The sequence below is a fragment of the Microcebus murinus genome, chromosome 6 (genome assembly GCF_040939455.1).
Source record: "Microcebus murinus isolate Inina chromosome 6, M.murinus_Inina_mat1.0, whole genome shotgun sequence".
In the NCBI taxonomy this organism is placed as follows: Eukaryota; Metazoa; Chordata; class Mammalia; order Primates; family Cheirogaleidae; genus Microcebus; species Microcebus murinus.
In genome coordinates this window covers 1,583,654-1,597,787 of record NC_134109.1, presented here as the reverse complement: position 1 = coordinate 1,597,787, position 14,134 = coordinate 1,583,654, and positions in this window count along the sequence as shown.

Below are 14,134 nucleotides of genomic sequence, written 5' to 3'. Positions count from 1 at the left end.
GGGAAGTCCGTTGCACTGCTCCAGCCCAGCCACCCCCCTCCACCGAGCAGGGGGACCCATGTGTCCCCACCTCCCGGCGTGGTGGTGGGGAGGGGCTGGGTGAGGCCCACCCTCCCCTGCCTGTGGACAAGGCAGGTCAGAGTCTAATCACAACACAGACACAAGGCCGGGCACTCGGAGATTAAAAGCATTCGAAGTGCTGGCCGGGCGCAGTGGCTCACGCCTGTAATCCCAGCATTCTGGGAGGCCGAGGTGGGAGGATCACTTGAGGTCAGGAGCTCGAAACCAGCCTCAGCAAGAGCGAGACCCCATCTCTACTGAAAATAGAAAGAAATTAATTGGCCAACTAAAAATATATAGAAAAACAGCCGGGCATGGTGGCACATGCCTGTAGTCTCATTTACTTGGGAGCCTGAGGTAGGAGAATTGGCTGAGCCCAGGAGTTTGAGGTTGCTGTGAGCTAGGCTGACGCCACGGCACTCACTCTAGTCTGGGCAACAGAATGAGACTCTGTCTCAAAAAAAAAAAAAAAAAAAAAAAAAAAAATTGAACTTCTGACCCTTCATCTTCCAACCCAGAGCATACTCACATTTTCTGTAGGAAAATAGCCTTGTGATAACCAAAACGCAACTCAGTGAAGTTGAACTCACTCATCCTCAGCAATGCGCGAAGCTCCACATTACCGGGTTCTCTCTGTGCAGTGAAATGACGGAGACCCCAGGGACAAAAGCCGGCCTGGCCATCGCCAGGCTTGGAACTGCCAGCCCTTCCCGGGAGCCCTCTCTCTCTGCTAACGCCCCGGGCCGGGCCGGCCGAGGAGAGACGGCAGGCCACTTGGCAATGGCAGTTAACTTGCAACGCCGGTTTTGGAGGGGACATGCAGACCACAGTGGGGACTAGGATGCTGGCCGTGCATCGACAGCGCGGTGCCCGTGCCCCTTTCCCGGCCGTCGGGGACACAGGCCCTTCCTGCTCATTGCCCCTGGGTGAGAGTCTCCTCTGCTGAGCCGCCCTGTCCCCGTCTCAGCTGCAGCGCAGATGGCAGCGGGCGGAGGAGGCCGGAAGGGACACTCGCAGTGCCTCCGTGGGGTGGTTCTCGGGGCACGTGCTCACACCCGCTGTCCAGAGCGCGGACGCACCGGTGCCCCAAGGTGCCAGGGAGCCCAGCTTCAAAAGGGGCCTGTGTTTTGGGCGCCCAAGTGCCCCTGCTAGGAAGCAGGGGGGCTGCATTGCTGCACTTTGTGATGTCACTAGAGTTTCCGTGTCTTCCTCCAAAGCATTTATTTGTATGATTATGCTCACCGGCGGCGCAGGACGGTCCCGTTGCCGCGCTTCCCCACACGGGCTTGGCATGGGTGACTTGCACGTCTTCTCCTGTCAGACAGGGCTGAAACAGCCCGCTCCTTCCAATTGTCATTTCCCGCACTATTCCCAGGCTTGTGGGACCTTCGTGGCACCTCCTCTGTGAGTTACCTGTTCACGTTCCACTTTTCTGCTAGGTCGTTTCTCTTTCTTTCTTTCTTTTTTTTTGTTTTGAGACAGAGTCTCACTCTGTTGCCCAGGCTAGAGTGAGTACCGTGGTGTCAGCCTAGCTCACAGCAACCTCAAAGTCCTGGGCTCAAGCAATCCTTCTGCCTCAGCCTCCCGAGTAGCTGGGACTACAGGCATGTGCCACCACGCCCGGCTAATTTTTTCTATGTATTTTTAGTTGTCCAGCTAACTTCTTTCTATTTTTAGTAGAGACGGGGTCTCAGTCTTGCTCAGGCTGGTTTCGAACTCCTGACCTTGAGCTATCCGCCCGCCTCGACCTCCCAGAATGCAATGATTATGGGCTTGAGCCACCGCACCCGGCAGGTCATTTCTTTCTTGCCGGTTTGGGGCGGCCCCATCTACATAACGCCTATTACAGGGCGGGATGTTCTCTTTCCTGTGAGGGCATCTCAGGTGCAAAGAATGGAGGGGCATCACTCAGGGGACAAAGCTGGGTGCACTTTTTAAACATATTTAGTTCCCTAATTTGTTGTTTTTGATATGCAACAGGCACTTGCAAACGCATCACCCAAAACAAGAGCCAGGCCCGTGAAAATAACCTGCAGTGACCAGGCCCCCCTTCCAGCCCCCGCCTCGTTCACCGAGACCCCGTTGCCCTGGACCCCGAGTGCCATTCCAAAGCTCTCCTTTTGCCCAATCTATATGTATTCCTGAAGCGTCTAGTTTTGGTTTTGGTTGTTCTGACTGCATGAGAGGGTGTCATGCTGGGTACAGTCTCTGTGACATCTTTTCACCCCACATTAAGTTTCATTCGTGCGGTTGTGTATTGTGGTTTGTTCATTCTGAGGGCAGATTAACAGCCCCATGTGGACATGCCACACTCTTCAGTCCCACCACCGCCAGTGGATAGTGGATGGTTTCCAGGTTTTCCAGGTGAGCAGTGCTGCTATCAGTGTTCTTGTACTTCTAGGGCGTAGAAAACCCGAATGCCAGCAGGCCACGGTGGCTCGCGCCTGTCATCCCAGCACTCTGGGAGGCCGAGGCAAGCGGATCGCTCAAGGTAAGGAGTTCGAGACCAGCCTGAGCAAGAGCGAGACCCCGTCTCTACTAAAAACAGAAACAAATTAATTGGCCAACCAAAAATATATAGAAAAAATGAGCCGGGCATGGAGGCGCATGCCTGTAGTCCCAGCTACTCGGGAGGCTGAGGCAGGAGGATCGCTTGAGCCCAGGAGCTGGAGGTTGCTGTGAGCTAGGCTGACACCACGGCACTCACTCTAGCCCGGGCAACAGAGTGAGACTCTGTCTCAAAAAAAAAAAAAAAAAAAAACAAAAGAAAAGAAAACCCGAACGCCCAACGTGACGGCATTGGGAGTGGGGCCTTTGGGAGGCGGGTCAGGGTCAGATGAGGTCGTGAGCTGGGATTCCCGGAGAGGCCAGCGCTCGCTCTCTGCCCTGTGACCAGGGAGGGACGCCGGGGAGCGGCCCTCACCCAGGACCCGAACACACTGGCACCACGCAGTGGCCTGCGTGGACTCTACCCTCTCCGGGCGGTTTTGTTTTAGATGTGGTCGTTGCTACTTAAAGTCCACGTGGGAATCGCTGTGTGAAAAGGCAAGCTTAATCCATATCGGTTTATTGTGAATTCTGATATATTTGGACCCGTTTCTGCCGCCTTATTGTGTGTACTCAGTTGTCCTCCCTTCTCTTTTTTTTGAGACAGAGTCTCACTTTGTTGCCCAGGCTAGAGTGAGTGCTGTGGCACTAGCCTGGCTCACAGCAACCTCAAACTCCTGGGCACCAGCGATCCTGCTGCCTCAGCCTCCGGAGTAGCTGGGACTACAGGCATGCGCCACCATGCCCGGCTAATTTTTTTTTTATATATATTAGTTGGCAAATTAATTTCTTTCTATTTATAGTAGAGACAGGGTCTTGCTCTTGCTCAGGCTGGTGTCGAACTCCTGACCTCGAGCAATCCGCCTGCCTCGGCCTCCCAGAGTGCTAGGATGACAGGCGTGAGCCACCGAACCCTGTGCCTGGCCTCTCCCTTCTCTGTATCCGGAGCCCTCCCTGTCCTGTAGTCCCCTGGACTGGCAACGTTTCCCACCGTACTTTCTATCCTCCATTGGTTTGCAAAGTTGGTTTTCTTTTTTTGTGTTTTGAAAAAAATTCTTTTGCAAATCTCCACTCATTTATTTTTGAGGATGGTAAACTTTACGTTACCTATATTTTACCACAATAAAAAAAAATAGTGAATAAAATTTGCCATGCTCAAAAAAAAAATTTTTTTTTTGAGTCAGAGTCTCACTCTCTTGCCCGGGCTAGAGTACAGTGGTGTCAGCCTAGCTCACAGCAACCTCAAACTCCTGGGCTCAAGCAATCCTCCTGCTTCAGCCTCCCAAGTAGCTGGGACTACAGGCATGCGCCACCATGCTCGGCTAATTTTTTCTATAAATTTTTAGTTAGTCAATTAATTTCTTTCTATTTTCAGTAGATGGTGGGGGGGGGTTCTCACTCTTGCTCAGGCTGGTCTTGAACTCCTGACCCTGAGCAATCCTCTGGCCTCAGCCGCCCAGAGTGCTAAGATTACAGGTGTGGGCCACCAGGCCCGGCCTCCCGTGAGCATTGCCAAACCGTCAGCCTCTTCTCAAATTGAAAAGGGATGTTTCGGATGAAATAACAAACACCTTTTGCACCTGTACCCTAAGCTCCGCATGCGTCCGTGAGGCTGCATCAGAAGAACGAGAACAAGTGGTTTGAGAGGAAGGAAAGGGACGTTTATTACTTTGCCAGCAGAGGAGGAGGCTGGAGACCCCTGCCGGAATCGCCCTGATAGCAGAAATGCGGAGCTTCTAAAAGGAGGGTTCTCAGCTTCAGGGAATTGCTGCTCACCTACAGTTGACGGTTCTAATCATCGCGTCTCCCTGGGGACAATCGCATGACCTGCACCCAGGACCCTCCACCAGGTCCTGCCAGGTCTGGGCTGAGCCGCCTCCTGTAGCTCAAAGCACGGAAGGGAGACTCACCCGGGGGCAGGGAGGCAGGTTTTCGTTCTCACAAAGGAGTAGAGGATGGTTTAAAGAGACAGGACATCGCTTTGCCGTTTTCTCCCGGGCATTCCGTCTGTTACATGTTCCCCACTGTCCGTGTTTCCCTTCCGTGTCTGGGGGAGAGGGAGAGGTGGCTGCTCTGTCACACAACCGACTCAGTCAAAAGCTGCACCTGGTGACATTTGTGTTGGCCGGGGACAGCCAATGCTCCGGACAAGGTTCAGTGCTGCAGAATTCCAGTAAGGGCGGTCGCACCCAACAGCCGCAGCACTGGGAAATTTTCCACTGGGAAATCCGGGGCGGCTGAGCGCCAGCCAGGCATCAACTCGTCGCTGTAAAACCTACCCGGGGCCGACTGTTTATGCATCATCTGTGAGGTGAGGCTGAGCAGGGAGGGCACGGGAAATGGCTTAGCCGCAGCGCTACGCTGAAGAACGCCTTTCCCCTGAGCTCACGAATGTGCGCCCCAGGGGATGCTCCCTACGCCAGTGTGCATCAGCCCAGTGTGCATCAGCCCAGTGTGCATCAGCGCCGGCGCCACCACGGGACACGCAGGGCACCGCACAGGGGCTGCGGGGCCTCACCCCCGGGCTCCTGTCCACCGCTCAGGGAGAGGGCTCCGAGCCAGCCCAGAGCGCGGCGAGCGGCTCCTCGTGTCTGGAAACTGTGCCCCAGGCCCGCCCAGGACTCGCCCGAGCCCCCTCTCTGCTTCCTAGGAGCCGTCAGTGGGAAAGAACCCAAACCCTGTAAAATAATGCAAAGAGGTTTATTCTGAGCCACGTGTGAGGACCGTGGCCCGGAGCCGCCCTCAAGGGCCTTGATCGAGTGGACTCGCTGTGGCTGGGTCACAGTTCGGTTTCACGCATTCCGGGGGGACAGGAATTACACATAAAGTCATACATGAATACACGGAAGGGGTCCGTTGGTTTGGTCCATAAAGGTGGACCCCTCAAAGCAGGGGCTCACAGGTTATGGGTGGGGTTAAGGAGTCTCTGACTTGTGATTGCTCACAGACATGAAGCTTTGTCTAAAGGCCTGGAATGTTTTAAGTTAGGACAAGGATGGCCTGCTCATCATAGACAAGCCTCCGGACATGAAGCCAGGCTCCAGTGAGCTGTCAGGTAAGCTGAGGAGCTGCAGGTGCGGTTCCAGCTCTGTCTGGCATGGCCTAGGCCTGTCCTCGAGTCACAGGGGACATCTGCAAGAGGGGAGGGGGCACGACAGGCCTGTGTGACCTCCCCTCGCGTGGCCGGCAGCTCAGCTTTAGGTATTGTGGGGGCTCCTTGGCTAAGAAGGGGTCCATGCATTCAGCTGGGGGCTCAAGGTCGTGTTTTAGTTCACAGAGCAGAGGCTCCCACCTGCAGGGAGACAGGTGTCACGCAGGTGCACACGGAGGGACCTGCCGGGGGCCTTGGGTCAGGGTAGGCCTCCCCAGCAAGTGACGTTACGCTGGGACTTGACCACGAGCAAGGACGGCTGGGAGGGGAGGAGGGGACACGTATTCCTGGAGGGTGGGGTCCACAAAGCTCACCTGCCGGAGACCCCGCCCCTGGGGCAGGCTGAGCTGCCCGGACTGGGGCCGGGGAGCATGCAGTGGCGCAGGACCGCCACCAGGGGTCGCCCGAGCCCAGCTAATCGTGCTTGTGGGGACTCGCCGGGCAGGAGGGTGGTGAGCAACTCAGCCCACAGGGGCCGGTGCTGCCCACGCCCCGACCGATGCCGGACGGCCTGGCCCCGACACCGCTGGTGTCCAGTCTGCCCGGGCAGCGTCCAGCCGGAAGCACGGCTGGGCTGTCTCACTCACACTCTGCTGTCCAGAGCCGAGCAGCTGGGTGACACCCCGCAGGGACGGCTGGACTCTGTCTAGCTGTGCGTCCAGGAATGCAGGAATCCTTGTCACCGTGGGTTGCAAAGATTTCAGAGAACTTAAACTCATTCTTCCAGCACAAAGGGGTTCTATACAGGCACACTTTAAACTTCAGGTTCTTTGCTATCCTAGAATCAGATTGCCTAGGTTTGGGGTGTGTGATACACGGTTGGCAGAATCCAGTTTTTGCAAAATAAATCCGAATTCTGGCTTTAGAACTGGCCAGATAAGGCCGGGTGCCTTGGCTCACGCCTGTCATCCTAGCACTCTGGGAGGCGGAGGCGGGAGGATCCTTTGAGCTGCAGGAGTTCGAGACCAGCCTGAGCAAGAAGAGTGGGACCCCGTCTCTACTAAAAATAGAAAGAAATTAGCTGGACAACTAAAAACATACAGAAAGAATTAGCTGGGCACGGTGGCAATGCCTGTAGTCCCAGCCACTCGGGAGGATGAGGTAGGAGGATCGCTTGAGCCCAGGAGTTTGAGGTTGCTGTGAGAGAGGCTGACACCACGGCACTCCAGCCCGGGCAACAGAGTGAGACTCTGTCTCAAAACAAGAAACAAAAGAACCAGCCAGGTTGTCCCAGTTTCCATTTAAGTGAAAGTGTCCTCCTTGTTAGACAGCTCTTAGGTGATTTGACAATACTCCTTTCTAGTGAACGTTCACAGTGCACAACATAAGCAGACTCTACGTGAAATGACGTGCACAGTTTGGGGCCCCTGCGTACACGCAGCCCAGCGAGACGGGACATCAGGGGCTTCCAGTCCCCACAGGAGCAAAAGAGTTGATGAAAATGATGGACTGTGGAGCAGCCGTGTATGTAGGAAGGGGCTAGACTGCAGCGGCCGCACCTAGGACTGCAGAGCCCGGGCAGGCTGGGGCTGTGGGGAGGCTGCAGACAGCGGAGGAAGCCCCCGCCCGCCCTTGTGTCTAACGCGCTCACCGCAGCCCGTCCCTGCGGAAGCTGGGTGGGAGCATCTCGGGGCTCTGCCACCCTGCTCATCCGGTGCTCAGGGTGGCCGGCAGCCTGCTGGGTGGGGAGTTGAGGAAACAGTGCATGTGGCTCAGACCTGTCCTGGATTTGCAGGCACCTGGGTCCCACCTGCCGCCTGGACTGCCTTAGGTAGCCGGCTCCCGGGATCCTCGCTGCCAGCTGCGCCCATGGCGAGGTCTGGCAGGAACACGGTGAGTGGGAGGAGAGGGCGGCCAGGGCGTATGTGTCGGTTTTGTTTTTTTTTTTGAAAGAAGTCACCACTTTTCAATCAGTTTTGTTTTAAACCTAAGTTAAGGCCGGGCGAGGTGGCTCACGCCTGTAATCCTAGCCCTCTGGGAGGCCGAAGCGGGCAGATCCCTGAAGGTCCGGGGGTTTGAAACCAGCCTGAGCAAGAGTGAGACCCCATCTCTACTAAAAATAGAAACAAATTAATTGGCCAAGTAAAAATATATAGAAAAAATTAGCCGGGCACAGTGGCACATGCCTGTAGTCCCAGCTACTCGGGAGGCTGAGGCAGGTGGATCGCCTGAGCCCAGAAGTTGGAGGTTGCTGTGAGCGAGGCTGACGCCACGGCATTCTAGCCCGGGCAACAGAGTAAGACTCTGTCTCAAAAAAAAAAAAAAAAGAATTAAACATAAGTAAAAACACTCCATTTTGCGTTTGACAACTTTCGAAGGACCACTGCTCCTCCAGAAGTGGTTGGACCCACAGGCCCCCCTTGCAGGCCGCCCATGCCCTGCGGGGCCTTCGGGACTGAAGCACCCATGCGGGGGGCCCTGGGCCCCTGCACCACCCGCTGTGGCTCCCACACCCCACCACACCTCCCAGTCCCCCTGGACACGCAGCCTTCTCTCAACATTCCCATGTGAGTGCTCCGGTCCCCTTGCCTGCCCCTCCCCCCGCACCTGCAGGGGTGGCTACCGCCCTGCAGACCACCTGCCCCTGGGCTGTGCTGCCTTCCCAGACGTGGAGACGAGTCTCACAGAGTGTCACCAACTGGTCACCCTGTCGCAGTGCTCAGGTCAACGCTGGCCGGATTTTCTTCCTCTCCGGGCACCGCAGGCCTTTCTGGGGACTGGTTTCCGTGTTTGCAAACACGCCCTTACTGCAGCGCCCCGGGGCTCAGCTGTCCTTGCCTTGGCCTGAAAATGTCACCGCGGGTCTTGGCTGAGCAGGGCCTTACCGGGACACCGGAGCTGCGGGGGCTCTGGGCCGGGCTGGCGGGATCTTGCTGTGGGGGCGCCCCGTGGCCTGGGGGCCCTGCCAGGCTAGAAGGACTCAACGTCCCACAGAACGTTCTGGAGGCCCCGGTGCGGGTGCTGGGGCGACTCAGCCGTGGACGCGAATGCCCGGAGCCTGGGATCCCCCCGCGGGGACACGAGCCTTGGGGGTGTCCTCCCGCAGCTGCCAGAATGAATACAGCACCCCACCCCCCAACCTGACCAGGGCGCCCGGACCACCCGACACCCCACCCCAGCGACCCTGACCGGCGGGCACCCAGCGCGCACCTGCGGGAAGGCAGGGGCACCCGCCCCCAACCCGACCAGGGCCCGCGGGCAGAGGCTCCCGGGCGGCGAGGTGCGATGCCGCCTTCGGCCGCACGGGGGCAGCAGAGCCTTGGCCGGCCTTGGCCGTGGGGCGCGGCGGCTGTGCCTGCGTTCACGTCCCCGCGAGGGCGCGTCTGCAAACCTCTGGGTGCGCCCGGCCTGGACACTGAGACGGGGCGCTGGGGACGCAGGCCGAGAGGACCCAGAGGTCACCTTTCTTGGCCAGGATGGGGCGCTGGGGGCAGGTCCAAGAGCTCCTTAGGGTCACCTTTCCTAGCCTGGGCTCCTCCCGGGTTGCTGGTGCCAGGAGGGAGGACGCGTCTGTCTGTCAGGGGTGGCGGAAGTCTGCGGCCGTGGGAGCCACCAGGCGACCGGTGGAGGGTCTGGTGGGCCAGGAGGGGCAGCTCTTCTGTGACAGGTGCACCCCCTGGGAGGGTGCAGGGACTGTGCAAGCCCTGGAGTTCCCCCTCAGGCCTTCCCACCTGCAGACGCCTGCCAGATTGGGTGCCCGGGAGGCCATCAGTTGGAAGTAAGAATTTTTTCATCGGTTTTAGTAGCGCAGTAATAATAATAGTCTTTATTGGTTTATTTTTTGAGGCGGAATCTCCCTCTGTCATGCTGGCTACAGTGCAGTGGCATCATCCTAGTTCACTGCAACCTCCAACTCCTGGCCTCAAGCCATCCTCCTGTCTCAGCCTCTCGAGGAGCTGAGACTACAGGCGTGTGCCACCATGCCCGGCATATTTAATATAACTATTCTTTGTAGAGACAGATCTCACTCTTGCTCAGGTTGGTCTCCAACTCCTGGTCTCAAGCCATCCTGCCGCCTCTGCCTCCCAGAGTATTGGGATTACAGGCCTGAGCCCCCATGCCAGGGTAATCAAAGCCCTTACAGGTGGTGTCACTGCTGACCGTGAGTCTCACAGGTTCACGTCCAGGGAGAGCAGGGCCCTCCCGTCCCCCACGGAGGCAGGAGACACAGGCCTGTTCTCCGGGGCTGCATGACAAACAGCCCCTCGCTAGTGCCTGCGGTGATGGCCCCTGGTCTCGTCTCAGGCAGGGCTCAGCTGGGGATTCCCGGGCTCCTGTGGCACTGTCTGGGCCATCAAAGGTGTCTACTGGTGGCTGGGCCTCTTTGCTGGTCCTGGTGGCTGCCCTCCCACCCCTGGGGTGGGCTCAGGGGGCATCCCTCCTCCTGGTCTCTCTGGCCAGGAGTTGCACTTGGCCCACAGTGCTCAGGCCCGGGCACCACCTCACAGCTGTCCTCGGGTGGGGAAAGTTGTCACAGGCCAGCCCTGTCTGGGGGAAGGAAAGTCACTAGGTCTTGCTGGACCCTCTGTGATCCATGCAAGTGGGTTCCTTGTTGTCCTGGGATGCTAGTCACTTTGAGAGTCCCAGCTCAGAGGAGGGGCTGTGAGCAGTGCCAGCCCACGGGTGTCCATTCTGAGATCATTGCAGATTGACAGCGGTGATGACACAGTTCTTCGGTGACACCTGTTAAAGCACAGTGAGGCTGACCCTGGTCAGCACCATCGCGACGGGCACAGAGTGTGGGCAACGGGCTTGGCAGTGGGCAGAGACCGGGCTCGGCTCTGAGCACGGCAGGGGCACGTGGGGTTTGCAGGCAAGGAGCCCCCAGGGCAGAGGGTGGAGAGCCAGTTACTAAGAGCGAGCTCGGGGGTGAGGGCTTCAGCTGAAGGCAGCCCGTGGGGGTCAGACCCCTGGGGATGGAGAACGAGGAACCGGTCAGATATCCAGGGTGATCAGACCCTGGGGGCGGGGTTCTTGCTAAAACTGATTTACAAGGACCTGCAGAGATGGGCCTAGGACAACGTTCAGGAGTCTGGCTCATGTTTGGTCAAGCAAAGAATCTTCAGTAGTGAGGTTGTAAGCATGTCCCCAAAACTCCCAATCTCCTCACCTGTTTCCACGAGTGTGAACACTTGTGTCTATGGGACGCGCCACCCCACCATAGAGATGTATGTGCTGTTGCCCCTCGGGGCCCTCAGTGGGCAGAGGTAGAAAATGCATGTAGGCAAATTCGCACATACGTATACATGTGCGTACTTACACACACACGCACCTCTGTGTCTGTGTTTATATCTCCTCTCCCTGAGACCCCCCTCACCTGGCGGGACCTGGGGGTGCGCAGCGTGCAGTGGCGCGGGGAGGCCGCCAGGGAGCGCCCGAGGCCGGCTCTGTGGTTCGAGGCGGCTGAGGGTCGGGGTGGCCCAGGTGCACCTGCGGGTGGGCTAGAGCCCCACGCAGCCGGGTGGCCACGACGGCTGCGCTGCCCTGTCCCCTCAGTTTCCCGGCCCGGTGGGCGGGAGACCCGCCAGGCTCTGTGCACCCAGCGCCCACCTGCGAGAAGGCAGGAGCACCCAGCTCCCAGCCTGACCTGGGCGCCCGGGAACACCCGACACCCCACTCCAGTGTCCCTGACTTGCAGGGGCACCCAGCGCCCGCCCACCTGCAGGAAGGCAGGGTCACGGGGGAGGGGGGCCCAACCTGACTGAGCTGCCAGGCTGGGCAGAGGCTCCCAGGGCGACGAGGTGCGATGCCGCCTTCGGCCACACGATGGCAGCAGAGCCCCAGCGTGGCGTTGGCCGTGGGGCGGAGGCGGCAGTGCCTGTGGTCAGGTCCCAGCGAGGATGGGTTTGGAAACCTCTGGGTGCGCTGGGCCCTGGACACTGAGACGGGGCGCCAGGGATGGGCCCAGGGGACCCCGAGGTCAACTTTCCCGGCCTGGATGAGATGATGGGAACACCACTCCAACCATCCCTCTGCTCCTAGGTCATTGTGTCTGGCCTCCATGGGGTGTGGGGACACAGGCCCAAGGGTCCCCCAAGGTGACCTTCTCTGGCTTGGATGGGGTCCAAGGGCCACAGGCCAAGGGTCACCCTCCTTTCTCAGGTCACCTTCCTTGCCTGGATAAGGCGCTGGGGACAGGCCCAAGGGCCCCTTAAGGTCACCTTTCCTGGCCTCGATGGGGTGATGGGGACACTGGCCCAGGACCCCTTCCCCCAGGTCACCTCTCATGGCCTGGGATCCTCTGGGGTGCGGCATGTGGATCTGAGCCGGAAGGGAGAAGCCATGGCTGTCCCTGCCTGGGGTGGTGGAAGCCTGGGATGTGGGGCACGCAGGGTGTCCAGGTGGAGGGTCTGGGCCAGTGGTCCTCAAACTTTTTAAACAGGGGGCCAGTTCACTGTCCCTCAGACCATTGGAGAGTGCCCACTGTGGGCCAGGGGCAAGTTGGCTGCTAAGCAGGACAGGCAGTGGCAGCAAAAACACCCGGAGGGCCAGATAAATGTGCTAGGCAGCCTGCATGTGGCCCACGGGCCGTAGCTTGGGGACACCTGGTCTGGGGGGTCAGGACGGGCAGCTGCTTCTGTGACAGGTGCACCCCCGCAAAGGTGCAGGGACTGTGCAAGTCCTGGATTCCCCCCTCAGGCTTCCCCCCTTCCTGCCTGCAGATGCCTGTGGGATTGGGTGCCCAGGAGGCCATCAATTGGAAGTAAGAATTTTCCCATCCATTTTAGATAGAATAGCAGCAATAAATAGCAGCCTTTCTTTGTTTATTTGTTCATTTGTTTATTTTTTGAGGCAGAATCTCCCTCGTCATGCCAGCTACAGTGCAGTGGCTTCATCATAGTTCACTGAAACTTCCAACTCCTGGCCTCAAGCGATCCTCCTACCTCAGCCTCCCAACTAGCTGGGACTACAGGCATGTGCCACCATGCCCAGCTAATTTTTCTATTCTTTCAGGCTGGTCTCCAACTCTTGGCCTCACAGATTCTCTGCCTCGGCCTCCCAGAGTGTTGGGATTACAGGTGTGAGCCACCTCCCCGGGCCCACCATATCCCTTTCAGGTGGTATCACTGCTGACCGTGAGTCTCACAGGTTCAGTTTTAGGGACAGCAGGGCCCTCCCATCCCCCACGGCGAGCCCACTGAGGCAGGAGACACAGGCCTGTTCTCAGGGGCTGCATGACAAACAGCCCCTCGCTAGTGTCTGTGGTGATGGCCCCTGGTCTCGTCTCAGGCAGGGCTCAGCTGGGGATTCCCGGGCTCCTGTGGCACTGTCTGGGCCATGGAAAGGTGTCTAATGGTGGCTGGGCCGCGCTGCTGGTGCTGGTGGCTGCCCTCCCACCCCTGGGGTGGGCTCAGGGAGCCTCCCTCCCTCCCTCTACCTAAGACCTCTCACCTGGCAGGCCCTGAGGCTGCGCAGCGTGCAGTGGCGCGGGGTTGCCGCCAGGGAGCGCCCGAGGCCGGCTCTGTGGTCCAGCGGCGCTGATGGGCTGGGGCGGCCCAGGTGCACCTGCGGGTGGGCTAGAGCCCCACGCAGCGCGGGCAGCCCCGATGGCTGCGCTGCACTGTCCCGTCAGTGCTCCGACCTGGTGGGTGGGAAGCCCCCCGAGGCTCGGGGCACCCAGCGCCCACCTGCGGGAAGGCAGGGCCGTCCCCAACCTGACCAGGTGCCCAGGCCGCTCAGAGGCTCCCGGGATGGCGCGGTGCGATGCCGCCTTCGGCCACTCGGGGGCAGCAGAGCCTTGGCCGGCCTTGGCCGTGGGGCGCGGCGGCTGTGCCTGTGTTCACGTCCCAGCGAGGACGCGTTTGGAAACCTCTGGGTGCGCCCGGCCTGGACACTGAGACGGGGCGCTGGGAACAGGCCCAGGGGACCCCGAGGTCACCATTCCTGGCCTCCATGGAGTACTGGGGACAGGTCCCAGGGTCCCCCAAGGTGACCCTTTCAGACTTGGATGGGGTGCAAGGGCTACAAGCCTAGAGTCTCTCTGCTCCCCCAGGTCACCTTTCCTGGCCTTGATTGGGTGCTGGGGGCACAGGCCCAAGGGCCTCTTAAGGTCACCTTTCCTGGCTTGGTGGGGTGATGGGGACACTGGCCCAGGTCCCCCCTTCCCCGGTCGCCTCTCCTGGCCTGGGCTCCTCTGGGGTGGGGGATACGGGTTGGAGCCGGTAGGGGACAAGCTGTGTCTGTCCCTGCCTGGGATGGCAGTAGCCGGACACCGCACCACAGGGGCCCTGACCGGCGGGCACCCAGCGCGCACCTGCGGGAAGGCAGGGGCACCCGCCCCCAACCTGACCAGGCGCCCGGGCAGCTCAGAGGCTCCCGGGGCGGCGAGGTGCAATGCCGCCTTCGGCCGCACGGGGGCAGCAGAACCATGGCCGG